At 42.0% G+C, this 14,013-nt stretch overlaps 1 protein-coding gene across 1 annotated transcript in view; it reads right to left on the minus strand.

Moving 5' to 3' along the window:
• The window catches only part of LOC109919718 (protein TESPA1-like), a 74,348-nt gene extending 73,376 nt beyond the window's left edge, over positions 1 to 972 (minus strand). Inside the window, exon 1 of the mRNA XM_020519746.2 lies at positions 849 to 972. The gene's annotated coding sequence lies outside the window, so the exon portion shown is untranslated. The remainder of the gene's footprint in view (positions 1 to 848) is intronic.
• Positions 973 to 14,013: the final 13,041 nt, after the last annotated feature.

Here is a 14,013-nt window from a genome sequence, read left to right on the forward strand (position 1 = left end):
CTGAGGGGCAACATTTTTACACAGAGGGTGGTGCACATATGGAATGAGCTACCAGAGGAAGTGGTTGAGGTTGGTACATTAACAACATTGTAAAAGGCATTTGGATGAATACATCAATAGGAAAGGTTTAGAAGGATACGGGCCAAGTGCAGGGAAATGGGATCAGCGTGGATGGACATTTTTGTCAGCATGGACCTGTTTGGGCTGAAGGGCCTTTCACTATGCTCTAGGACTCTATGATTTAGCAAGAAAATAGTTGTGAGGACTTAGCATTTATTGCAGGATTTCTGGGAATTTGATTCACTCATTTGGCAATGGTTTCTTCTCATGTCCTCACTGGTGTATTTCAAGAATCCCATGAAACTAATGAATATGACAGTAAATTTAAAATTGTATTTCTAAACTGCTTGAATTAAATAAGAATGGCAACAGGTTGGAGTCAACTTCCTGGCTTTTTCTCATATTTGCCAACTTTAACCTGTCACGTCCTCCCAATGTCAAGAGCTCATCCAGATTAAAATTCCACAAATGGTTCTGTCAACTCAGTTTATAATTAATACAGAAAAGTAGGATCAGAGACAAGAAATAATTTCCAAACAGATACCAGAAGTAATTTTGTCAATTGGGAGACAATAATTAGAAAGCGTTAAACTAAGGCCAAATACTATAAAAGCACAGTTTAGGACCAATAAAATAAACCTTGAATAACAATTTCATAAAGTCACTCCTGTTACATGCTTAGTTGATATAAAAATTATCTAGGCCTCTCTACTTCATGATAGTTTGAGCAGATAAAGGCCTCAACCTTGTTGAGACACACTGCATTTCGCTTGAATTGCACCACTTACCCAGTGTCTGCAATGGTCAATCCCGCTCATTTAATTCAATAATAGAAGCCAGAGTCTGCCTGTCATAATGTCCAGTGATGGTTTTTTCTACAGTAACTAACTTAAGTCTCATGTCGTCCCCAGTGTGAGTAGGAAAGAGGAAGCTGAGTGAGTTTGACAATCTTACCACTGCTATTAAACCACATCCTGTGTATGCATCAGCTTCAAGCTAATGTACAGCACATATTTTTCTCAATTCTGTTCAGAAATTAATGCTTTGACATTTATTGATTTGCAGAAGAAATTGCCTGTCTATGAAGACATGAGTTATAAGCTGTGTCCTCCATGAAAACATATTAAGTAATAAAATATTTCCCGTCATTGTCAGTATTCGGTGTTTTGACATCTTCCACTTGTTAATATTTTAGTTTCAGTTACTCAGCTAAGCTGCTTTTCCTGTCAGACTGTTTCATTAACGCTTCGTCATGAAATCTACAGGAAACATCGTTCCGTCAGCAAGCATTGGTTGTTGGTGTTTTTCATATTTTAAGTGACACAGACTCAACCCACTCTTTCTACACTCTTTCACAATACCCTAGTATTCGATTTTCACTGTCCTGCTGACACCTGTCCCATCCTGTTCAATGTTCTATCTGTTAGATTCCAAAATTCCCTTCATTCTCCACACAATTTAGTTATCCACCCAGTCTTATTGCATTGACTCCTAATACTCCTTTATGACCCTCTCCTGATCACTTCCCATAATATTAATATAATCACAGGCAATTTCATTCCACTTACATGATCAGTGCACATGCAAATTAATCTCCCAATCTTCCCAGTCCTACTTCTGGATGAGATTTCTTGGGTTAAAATTACCAGTATGATTTGGTCAGAGTGCTTCCCTATTTTTTGTTCATTCATGGAGTATGGGTGTCACTGATATTTTTGTTTATTTATCTCTGGGACATAGATATCAGTGGCTGGCTAGCCAGCAGTTATTGCCCCTACTTGGCCTTGAGAAGGTGGTGGTGAACTACTTTCTTGAACCACTGCAGTCCATGTGTTGTAGGTTGACCCACAATGCCCTTAGAGAGAGAATTCCAGAATTTTGACCCAGTGACAGTGAAGGAACAGTGATAGGTTTCCAAGTCAATGTGGTGAATGGCTTGGAGGTGAACTTGTATGTGGTGGTGTTCCCATGTAGCTGCTGCCCTTGTATCTGCTGTCCTTCCAAGATGGAAGTGGCCATGTGCTTGAAAGGTGCTGCCTAAGCATCTTTGGTGCATTTTTCTATGCATCTTGTAGATAGTAGACACTGCTGCTACTGAGCTTAGGTAATGGTGGAAAAAGTCGATGTAGTGCCAATCAAGTAGGCTGGTTTCCAGGCAGCATACTCCAAATTGTAAGAACTCTGAGTAAAGAAGCTTCTCTTCATCTCATACCTAGCTCTCTTGCTGACAATCTTGAAATTGTGACTCCTAGTTACTGACATACCAACGAGTGGAAACAAGATATCCTTCTTCACCCTGTCAACGTTGTTCATAATTTTGAATACTTCTTCATTTTCTCTGTTCCAAGGAGAATAATTTCAATGCCTCTAATTTTCCTTGTATTTAAAATCTCTCATTCATGGTATCACAGATCATAGAATCCCTACAGTGTGGAAACAGGCCCTTCAGCCCAAACCAAACCTTACAGCATCCCACCCAGACCCATTCCCCATTAAACTCACTGAATCTACACATCCCTGAACACTATGGCAATTAAGCATGGCCATTCCACCTAGCCTGCACATCTTTGGACTGTGGGAGGAAACCACAGCACCTGGAGGAAACCCACGCAGACATGGGGAGAATGTGCAAACTCCATATAGACAGTTGCCTGAGGGTGGAATTAAACCCAGGTCCCTGGCGCTGTGAGGCAGCAGTGCTAACCACTGTGCCACTGTGCCACCATGCCACCCACTCCAGTAAATCTTTGAACTCTCTCCAGCGCTCTTTTTAGAGTCAGAAGGATGACTGCCTTATTTACAGGAATTTTGGTATCAGCTCTCATCCTTAGGCAGCAGTAGGTGACAATTGTGGATTGGATCTAGTGTTGGATCACCACAGCAATGTCAGCCTTAGATGAGAAGTCGTTCCCCAGGTAGAGGAAATGCTCTATGTTTTGGAATACTTCTCCAAAGAATGTAATGGAGGGCTAGATTGAATATGCTAGCACAGGTTACAAAGGACTTGAGGGTTCTTGATGTTGAGGCCAAGGCTAATTCTTTGATATGCTTCTGTGAAATCATTAAGCAAGCCTTGAAGATACTCTTCCGAGGGAGCAGAGACAACGTTGTCATTCACATACTGAGGTTCCATGAGCAATGTCAGTCATTTTCTTCTTGGATTTCAATCAGTTGAGGTCAAAAAGTTTTCTGCCAATTCTATAGACAATGCCCAAACAACTGGGAAGCTTGTCCTTAACAAGACAAAGAATGGTGGTGATGTAGATGAAGAAAATTATGGAGCTGATGCCACATCCCTGCTTGACCCATATCCTGATCTCAAAGATTTTGTTATATTGCCATTAATAAGAACTGTCACTCGATTGACTGAGTCAAAAGCTTGGTCAGATCAATGAAGGCAAAGTGGCAGACTGATTAACAAGGTTAGATCACATGGAATACAGGCAGAACTAGCCATTTGGATACAAAATTGGCGAGGGATTGGAGAAACAAAGTCATGGTCAAAGGTTGCTTTTCGGACTGGAGGCCTTGACCAACAGAGTGCCGCACGGATTGGTGATGGGCCCAATCCTTTTTGTCATTTATGTAAATGATTTGGATGTGAATACAGGAAATATGGTTAGTAAGTTTGCAGATGACACCAAAATTGGTGATGTAGTGGGCAGTGAAGAAGATTACCTCATAGAACAATGTGACCTTGATCAGATGGGCAAATGGTCCAAGGAGTAGCAGATGGAGTTTAATCTAGACAAATGTGAGGTGCTACATTTTAGAAAAGGAAATCAGGGCAGGACTTATACAGTTAATGGTAAGGCCTTGGGGAGTGTTGCTGAACAAAGAGACTTTGGAGTAAAGGTTCATAGTTCCTTGAAAATGTAGTCGCAGGTAGACAGGGTGGTTTGGTATGCTTGTCTTTATTGGTCAGTGTGTTGAGTATAGGAGTTGGGAGATCATGTTGCGACTGTACAGGACATTGGTTAGGCCACTTTTGGAATACTGCGTTCAGTTTTGGTCTCCTTGCTGTAGGGAATATGTTGTGAAACTTGAAAGGGTTCAGAAAAGATTTACAAGAATGTTACAGAGAGAGGCTGAATAAACTGGGCCAATTTCCACTAGAACTTTGGAGAATGAGGGGTGGCTTTATAGAGGTTTATAAAAATTATGACAGGCATGGATAGGGTAAATAGGCATGGTCTTTTCCTCAGGGTAGGGAAGTCCAAAACTAGAGGGCATAGGTTTAAGGTGAGGGTGGAAAGATTTAAAAGGGACCTGAGGAATTTTCTTTTACACAGAGGGTAGTGTGTGGATGGAATGAACTGCCAGAGGAACTGGTGGAGGCTGGTACAATTGCAACATATAAAAGGCATCTGGATGGGTGTATGAATAGGATGGATTTAGAGGATTATCAGCCAAATGCTGGCAAATGGGACTGGATTAATTTGGGATGTCTGGTCTGTATGGACAAGATGGACTAAAGTGTTTGTTTCTGTGCTGTACATCTCTATGACTCTAACTCCTAAATTGTGAAGATGATCTTGGGCTACCACCAGGTGTGGCAGAATTCAAAGCCAGCCTTTAACCCATGAAGAATTGAAAAGCTGCAAATCTAGACGGGTTCTGGAGTAGATTTTCAAACTTGGAGGATTAGAGTTTATCCGTCATCTCCATCAATTGTTCCTGAAAATTTGGGACAAGAAGAATTACTTGCTGATCTTAAGGATACCGCCATCAACACCGTCTCCTAGAAAGAATTCAAAGTAGACTTTGGGAACTACAAAAGAATCTCTACTACTAATGAGACTACTAATTGATTGATTTATTTGTTGTCATGTGCACCGAAATGCAGTGAAAAGTTTTGTTTACAAGCGATACAGGCAGATCACAACAAGCAAAGGATGTACAGATCAAAAGACTTAGAGGCATACAGGTTACATTGCAGGTTACATTATTTGAGGCTAGAATCCATTCAATAGTCTGATAACAGCCGGAAAGAAGCTGTTCTTGAACCTGCTTACGCGTGTGTTCAGGCTTCTATATGTTCTGCCTGACGGAAAAGGTTGGTGGAGGTTACTACCAGGATGCGATGGAACTTTCACAATGTTGGCTGCCTTTCTGTGGCAGTAAGTCATGTAAATAGAGTCCATGGATGGAAGGTTGGCTTCCGTGATAGTCTGTGCACACCACCTTCTGTAGTTTCTTACAGTCCTGGGCAGAGCAGTTGCCATTCCAGGCCGTTATGCACCTGGACAGTATGCTTCCAATGGTGCATTTGCAGAAGTTGGTGAGGGACCTTATGGACACAGCGAATTTACTGAGCTGCCTGAGGAGGAAGAGGTGTTGTTGTGCCTTCTTGACTGTCACATTTACGTGGGACGTCCAGGACAGCTAGTCAGTTATTGTCACTCTGAGGAACTTGATGCTCTTCACTCTCTCAACCTCAGTTCCGTTGATACAGATGGGAGCGTGTTCTCCTCCTTTCTTTCTGAAGTCAATGATCAGTTCTTTAATTTTGCCGATGTTGAGAGACAGATTATTTTCATTGCACCATGTCACCAAGTCTTCTAGCTCCTTCTATAATTTGACTCATCATTGTTAGATATCCGTCCCACTACAGTAATGTCATCAGCAAACTTGTAGATCGCATTTGTTTGGAATTTGGCAACACAATCGTGGGTGTACAGGGAGTACAGTTAGGGGGCTGAGGACACACCCTTGGGAGCTCCAGTTTTGCGTGATATTGTGGAGGAGGTACAGTTACATATCCTCACCGATTGCGGCCTTTGGGTCAGGAAGCTGAGGAACGAGTTGCAGAGGACAGAGCCGAGAGCAAGGTCACTCAGTTTTGAGATCAGTCTGGAGGTGACATTGGCTACAGCTCTCCCTTCAACACCAATGAGCAGGAGTCTGAAGCAGGTGGCTTTGTTGTCCAGATGTTCTAGGGATGAGTGCAGGGCTAGCGATATAGCATCCTCTGTGGACCTGTTATGTTGGAGGCAAACTGTAGGCGATCAAGGCAGGCTGGGAGACTGGAGTTGATATGGGCCACGACCAGCCTCTCAAAGCATTTCGTGATTATTTAAGTCAGTGCTATTGGGCGGTAGTCATTAAGGCACACTGCATGTGTTTTCTTGCATACATAGATGATGGTGGTCTTCTTGAAGCAAGTGGAGACTTTGGCTTGTAGGAGGGAGAGGTTGAAGTTGTTGGTGAATACCTCCACCAGTTGGTCCACACAGGAATCTGAGTGCTCGGCCAGGGATACCGTCTGCGCCCATGGCTTTCCTTGGCTTGACTTGCAGGAAGACTGATCTGACTCCTGAAGCAGTGACAGAGGGAACAGGTGTGTCACAACTGATTGTTTCTGGAAGTTTCCCCATCACTGATGTTAAACTGACTGGTTTATAATTGTCTGGCTTACTTTTTTTAAAGTACTATCATAATGTTTGCAATTCTCCAGTCCTCTGGCATCTCCTTTCAGTCTCAGGAAGACATAATAGCAGAATCCCTGCAATTTCCATTCTCATTTCCTTCCGTATGTCTCATCTAGTCTCAGTGCCCTGTCAACTGTAAGTGTCATCCCTAAACCTGCCAGCTTTTCCCTTCATCTTAAGAGGGACATACTGTCCTTGGTCTCGTGATATCACACATTTAAAACCCTCCCATTTACCAGTCATTCCTTTTCCTTCAAATAGGCTCACCAAATCGACTGCTGCTAGATCCTGCCTCATGGCCCCAAAATTGTCCCTGCTCCGGTTTAGCACCTTAACCTGTAGGCCTGTCCTTTCTTTTTCCATAACTATGTTAAAACTAAGAGAGTCATGGTCACTGGAACCAAGGTGGTCTCCGACTGACACTTCAGTCACTTAGGAAACCTCATTTCCTAAGAGGAAGTTCCAGTGTTGCACCCTCCCGAGTAGGGCACTCTACATATTGATTCAGGAAAATTTCTTGGACACATTTGACAAATTTCACCTCGTCTGGGCCTTTTACATTCTGGGTAGCCCAATCAATACATGAGAAATTAAAATCTCCAACCAATACTACCTGATTATTCCTACAGATATCTGCAATCTCTCTGCACATTTGCTCCTCTAGTACCAGCTGACTATTAGGGGGTCCATACTACAGTCCCAACAGAGTGACCATCCCCTTCTTGTTTCTAAATTCTAACCATATGGCTTCATTTGATGACCCCTTAAGAATACCCTCTCCAAAGCTCTGTTGTTATGTACTCCCTTATAAAAAGGACAACTCCCCCTCCTTGCTTATTTGTCCTTCTGTCTTGCCTGTAGCTTCTGTAACCTAGAGAATTGACCTGCCTCGACACCAGATTCTGTCTGACCTGCTGTACAGTTGTGATGACCGTGGCGATGTCTCCCAGAATTCCGCTGTGATGACTCTCAGCCACCCTCTGATTCTTAAAATAGGAAAATTGTTGGGGTGATAAATATTGAGGAGGAAATAGGGAGGAGGATAACTTTGGATTGCAGGAGGATCTAGATGAGCTGGCCAAGTGGACTGATCAATGGCAAATGGAATTCAACCGGATAAATGTGAGGTAGGACCTAGGAAACACCAAGGATCAGAGGGACTTTGGTGTGCACGTCTTTCTCTTTAAATTAAGGATGAAGGCATCGCTAGCTAGACCAGCATTTGTTGCTCATCCCTAACTGCCCAGAGGAAAGTTAAGAATCAATTGCATTGCTGTGGGTCTGGAGTCACATGTAGGGCGGCAGTTTCCTTCCCTAAAGGCCATTAGTGAACCAAATGTTTTTTTTCCAACAATTGGCAACAAGTTTTTGGTCATTGTTAGACTCTTAATTCCAGATTTATTTTTAAAATTGAATCCAAATTCCACCATCCACCATGGCAGGATTCGAACTAAGATCCCCCAAAACACAAAAAAAGGAAGAACTGTGGATGCTGTTAATCAGGAACAATAACAGAAATTACTAGAAAAACTCAACAGGTCTCGTAGCATCTGTGAAGAAAAATCAGAGTTTATGTTTCGGGTCTGGTCCTGTTTTTGTCCCCCAAAACATAACCCGGGTCTCTGGATTGATAATCTAGTGAGAGTACCACTAGGCATCACCTCCACCAGTTCCTTGAGGTAGCAGATCCGATTGATAAAGTGGTTAAGGAGGCAGATGAGATACTTTATTACAAAGGCAAGGCGTTTTAAGAGCAGGGAGGTTATGCTGGAATAATGTAGACATTGGTTAGGCTACATCTAGAGTATTTTGTGCAGTGCTGGAATCCACATCATAGGAGGGATGTGATTGCACTGGAGCAGGCGCAGACTAGATTCAACTCAGCTGCAGAGCCTTTTACCTTAAATCTGTGTCCCCTTGTCATTGATCCCTTCACCAAGAAGAAGAAATTCTTCCCGTCTATCCAGTCTATACCAGTCATTATTTTATACATCTCAATCATGATCCCCTTTAGTATATTCTGCTCTAAAGAAAACAACCTCAAATTATCCAATCTCTCTTCATAACTGAAACTCTCCAACCCAGGCAATCTTCTGGTAAATTTCCTCTGCATCTTCTCCAGTGCAATCATATCCCTCTTGGAGTGTGGATTCCAGAAATGCACAAAGTACTGTAGATGTGGCCTAACCAATGTTTCTATTTCTTATCTTTATTCATTCACGGGAAGTGGCCATTGCTGGCCAGGCAGCATTTATTGCCCACCCATAATTGTCCAGAGGGCAGTTAAGAGTCAACCACATTGCTGTGGATCTGGAGTCACATGTAGGCCAGACCAGGTAAGGATGGCAGTTTCCTTCTCTAAAGGACATTAGTGAACCAGAGGGATTTTTCCAACAATCGACAATGGATTCATGGTTACCTTTAGATACTTAATTCCAGATATTTATTGAATACAGATTCCACCATCTGCCATGGCAGGATTCAAACCCATGTCCCCAGAACATTATCTGGATCTCTGGATTAACAGTCCAGTGATAATAACACTAGGCCATCGCCTCCCACATATGTTATTCCAGCATAACCTTCCTGCTCTTAAACATCTTGCTTTGGTAATGAAGTATCTTATATGCCTCCTTTATAAACAATGTTTTATACAGTTCTAGTATCACGTCCCTGCTCTTAAACTCAATGCCCCAGCTATTAAAAGCTAGCATTCCATGTGCCTTCTCAACCACTTTATCACCTGTCTCGCTACCTTAAAAGGGTCAGTGGCAATCATCCACAATTCCCAGGGTCCTACTATTCATCAGGTATTCCCTTGCATCATACCTTGTCTGGATCGAATTCCATTTGCCACTGTTCAGCTCATCTGACCACCTCATTTATATCCTCTTGCAATCTAAGATTATCCTCCTCCCTATTTACCACCCCACCAACTTTCATATTATCTGCAAACTTACTGATCAACCCTCCTACATTCAGTTCTAAATCATATACATTAATCACAAACAGCCAAGATCCCAACACTGATCCCTGCAGAACCTCACTGGACACAGACTTACAGTCACAAAACACCCCTCAACCATTACCTTCTGCTTCCTGCTACTCAGCCAGTTCTGTATCCAATTTGCCAACTTTCCTTGCATCCTATTAGAACGTAACATTGCTATCAGTCTCCCATTTTATCAAAAGCCTTGCTGACATCCAAGTAGATCACATCTACAAACCTGGTTACATCTTCAAAGAATTCAATCAATGTGGTCCGACTACTCTTGATTAATCCCTGCCTTTCCAAATACAGATTAATTTTGACTCTCAGAATTGGTTCCAATAGTTTAACCACCAAGATTAGTCTGACTGGCCTGTAATTTACTTGTTTTTATCTGTTGCTCTCTTCTTTAATAACAGTACCACACTGACTGCCCTCCAATCTTCTGGCACCGTTCCTATGGCCAGGGAGGAAATGAAAATTATTACTATTTCCTCCCTTGCCTCACTCAATAGCCAGGGACACTTTTCACCTGGCCCTTGTAGAGGCAGAAACCCTCGCAAGGTTTAAGAAGCATTCAGATGTATACTTGCAATGGCAAGGCATACAAGGCTATTCGCCAAGTGCTGGAAAATGAGGTAGAACAGTTCGTAGTTGTTTGCGATCAGCACAGACTCAATCAGCCAAAGAACCTTTTAGTGTCCTGTACATAGGAAGAACATAGGAATAGGAGTAGGCCTTTCGGCTCCTTTAGCCTGATCTGTCATTCAATAAGATCATGGCTGATATGTAACCTAACTCCATACGCATGATTTGAGCCCATGTCCCTTAATACTCTTGTTCAATAAAAATTTGTCTCTCAAAGTTAACAACTGAATGCGCATGGATCACCATTTGAGGAACAGAGTTCCAAATATCCACTACACTTTGCATGTAGAAGTGCTTTCTAACATCTGTCTTGAATTGTCTGACCCTAATTTTTAGACTATCCCCCCAGTTCTCTAGAAATAATTCATCTTTATCCACCCTGCCTCTCCCTATTAATATCCTGAAGACCTCAATTAGATCAGTCCTGAATCATCTAAATTCAAGACAATAAAGGCTAATTTGTCTAATATCTACTCATAAATTAAACCCTGAACTCCAGAAATCATCCTTGTAAACCTACGTAGAGCTCCCTTCCAGAGCCAAAACATCCTTCTTGAGCTGTGGTTATCAGAACTGCTTATAGTACTCCACGTGGAGTCTAGTTAGAGCCATGTATAACTGTAGCATAATGTCTGAATTTCTATACCCCAGCCTTTTAGATATGAAGACTAGTATTCCATTAGCTTTCTTGACTTTTTCTGTACCTGTTCATGGCACTTTAAAGAGCTAAGCACCTGAACCTCCTAATTTTGTTGGACATCCATTGTATTTGACTTAGTGCCTTCAAAAAAATATACTAATCTATTTTTTTTAGCTTGAATGGGTAACCTCACACTTGCTTAAAATCTATCGGCCACAGCTTTGCCCTTTCACTCAATCTATCAATATCCTGTTGTAATTACAGGTGGTCATCAACACTGTCTACAATGCTGCCACTTGTGTGCAAATTTGGATATTTGAATTTTTATGCCATTATCCAATTCATTAATAAATATTGTGAATAATTGAAGCACGAACACTGATCTCTGCAGAATACCAATAGTCGCGCCCTGCCAATGTGAGAATTTACCCATTATGCTGTTTCCTGCCGCTCAGGTAAATTTCTGTCCATATCAGTAACACAGGAGAGGTGATGGCCTCATGGTATTACCACTAGATTATTAATCCAAAGTCTCTAGTAATGCTCTGGGAACCTGGGTTTGAATCCCACCATGGCAGATGGTGGATTTGAATTCAATAAATATCTGGAATTATGAGTCTAATGATGACCACAGAATCATTGTCAGTTGCTGAAAAGACCCATCTGGTTCATTAATTCATTAATGCCCTATAGGGAAGCTGTTGACCTTATCTGGTCCGACGTACATGTGACTTCAGACCCATAGCAATGTGGTTGGCACTTAACAATTAGGGACAGGCAGTAAATGAGGCCCAGTGATGCCCACACTTGTGTGAATGATTTTTTTTCAAAAAATGCTCTTGATTCCATGGGCTTCCACCATAGCTAACAATCTCTTGTATGGGACGTTATCAAAAGCCTTCTGTAAGTCCATAAAAACAACATCCATCAACTTACTTCTGTCTACCCCCTTTTTCAAACTTCAGACAATTCTATGGGGTTTGTAAAGCATGACCTACCCTTCATGAATCTATACTGACTCTTCCTGATTAACTGATTTTTTTCAAGGTGATCAGTTACTCTGTCCTTGATTGTAGGCTCCAAAAATTTTTTCCACCACAAATGTTAGGCTAACTAATCTGCAATTCCCTGGTTTCTGTCTGTCACTCTACTTAAAGAGTAGAGAGACATGAACAAATTTCCAATCCAGGAGGTACAATTACTGAATCCAGGGATTTCTAAGTTTATGGTTGGGGCATCGGCAATATACTCTCCCACCTTCTTTAACACCTGTGAATGGAAACCATCAGGTATAGAATCATTATTGATGATTTACTGAGCTAATTTTATTCATACCCTGTCCCTGATCCTATGTTAATTTCTCTGAGACTTCAAGCAAGCTATCCTCCTTTTCTGAGATAACAAGGTGTAGAGCTGGATGAACACAGCAGGCTGGGCAGCATCAGAGGAGCAGGAAAGCTGCTGTTTCGGGTCTGGACCCCTCTTCAGAAATGGGGGAGGGGAAGGGGACTCAAATAAATAGAGAGCGGGCGTGGGGAGGAGATGATGGAAGGTGGATAAAGGAGTAGATAGGTGGAGAGGAAACGGACAGGTCAAGGAGGCGGGGATGGAGTGTAGGTAGGGAATTGGGATGGGGGTTGGTCAGTTGAGGGAAAACGGACAGGTCAAGGAAGTGGGGATGAGGCTATTAGGTAGGTAGTGGGGTGGGGGTTGGTCAGTGAGGTGGGAGGAGTGGATAGGTGGGAGAAAAGATGGACAGATCAAGGAGGCGGGGATAAGCTGGGCTGGTTTTGGGATGCGGTCGGGGTTGCAGTGATTTTGAAGCTTGTGAAGTCCACATTGAGACCATTGGGCTGCAGGGTTCCCAAGGGAAATATGAGGTGCTGTTCCTGCAGCCTTCGGGTAGCATCATTGTGGCACTGGAGGAGGCCTAGGATGGACATGTTGTCCAAGGAGTAGGAGGGGGAGTTGAAGCGGTCCGCGACTGGGAGGTGCAGTCGTTTGTCACGAACCGAGCGTAGGTGTTCCACAAAGCGGCCTCCAAGCCTCCACTTGGTTTCCCCGATGTAGAGGAGGCCACATCAGGAACAGCAGATACAGTATACCACATTAGCAGATGTGCAGGTGAACATCTATTTGATGTGGAAGGTTTTCTTGGGGCCTGGGATGGGGGTGAATACTGATGCAAAATAATCAATCAGCAAGTCTCAGCGTTCAGAGCCAGTGGTACTCTTAACCAGCCTCTTTCCCTTCATATAACTATAAATTCTTTTCTTATTGTATTTTATGTCCTTGGAAGTTTCCTTTCACCATCCTTTTTAGCTGCTTTATAAGCTGCCTAGTAGTCCTTTGTTAGTCTTTATTTTATCCCATTCTGTGGGATCTGTAATGATCTTTGTATTTTTATAAGCCCTTTCATTTAATTTTATGCTGTCCCTTGCCTCCTTAGCTGTCCGTGGCTGTTTTTTTGTTGAGGGGGGTACATTTTTCTTCTCATGGGTACAAACTACTTCTAAATAGTATATACACTCTCCATTGTTCCTCAATTGTTTTATCTATTAGCAGGGCTTCCCAGTTTATTCGAGCCAGCCTCTGCTTCATCCCAATAAATTCTACCTTACTTGAATCCAAAATTCTAGTATCTGATTTTTGCTTATCTCTTACAAACATTACAGGAAGTTTGATCAAGGAGAAAGAAAGAAAAAGAGTGAGAAATAAAGAAACAGATAATAAGAGTTTCTACTGATATTTTTAGAAGAGTTAACAAAACAAATGATTGTTCCATATAATATGAGCATGGAAAATTAATAAAGGAAAACAAGGAGATGGCAAATGAATTAATCAAGTACTTTCCTATAGTCTTCTTTATACAAGATATAAGTAGCATCCCAGAAATAACTTTGTAAATCAAGAAATAGAAAGAAGAAAGTGAAGAAAATTACAGGGAAGTGGTACTGAGGAAATTGCTGCTGCATTTCATTACAGGGTCTGAAACAAAGCTGATGCATTGGGTTTAAATTTCAAAAATTCCCTACATTTGGGAAAGGTTCCTTTAGATTAGAAAATAATGGGTGCAACAATTTACTCAGAAAGGGGGACAAAAAACATGAAGTGACAGGTCAGTTAGCTTAATACCTGTCATAGAGAAAATGTTGTGAAGCTTCTAGCCACCTCCACCTGACACTCCATCATCGAGCATCACCATCATTGAATTCTCTATTATCAACATTCTGGAGGTGACCAGA

Source organism: Rhincodon typus, chromosome 32 (genome assembly GCF_021869965.1).
Source record: "Rhincodon typus isolate 14 chromosome 32, sRhiTyp1.1, whole genome shotgun sequence".
Taxonomy (NCBI): domain Eukaryota; kingdom Metazoa; phylum Chordata; class Chondrichthyes; order Orectolobiformes; family Rhincodontidae; genus Rhincodon; species Rhincodon typus.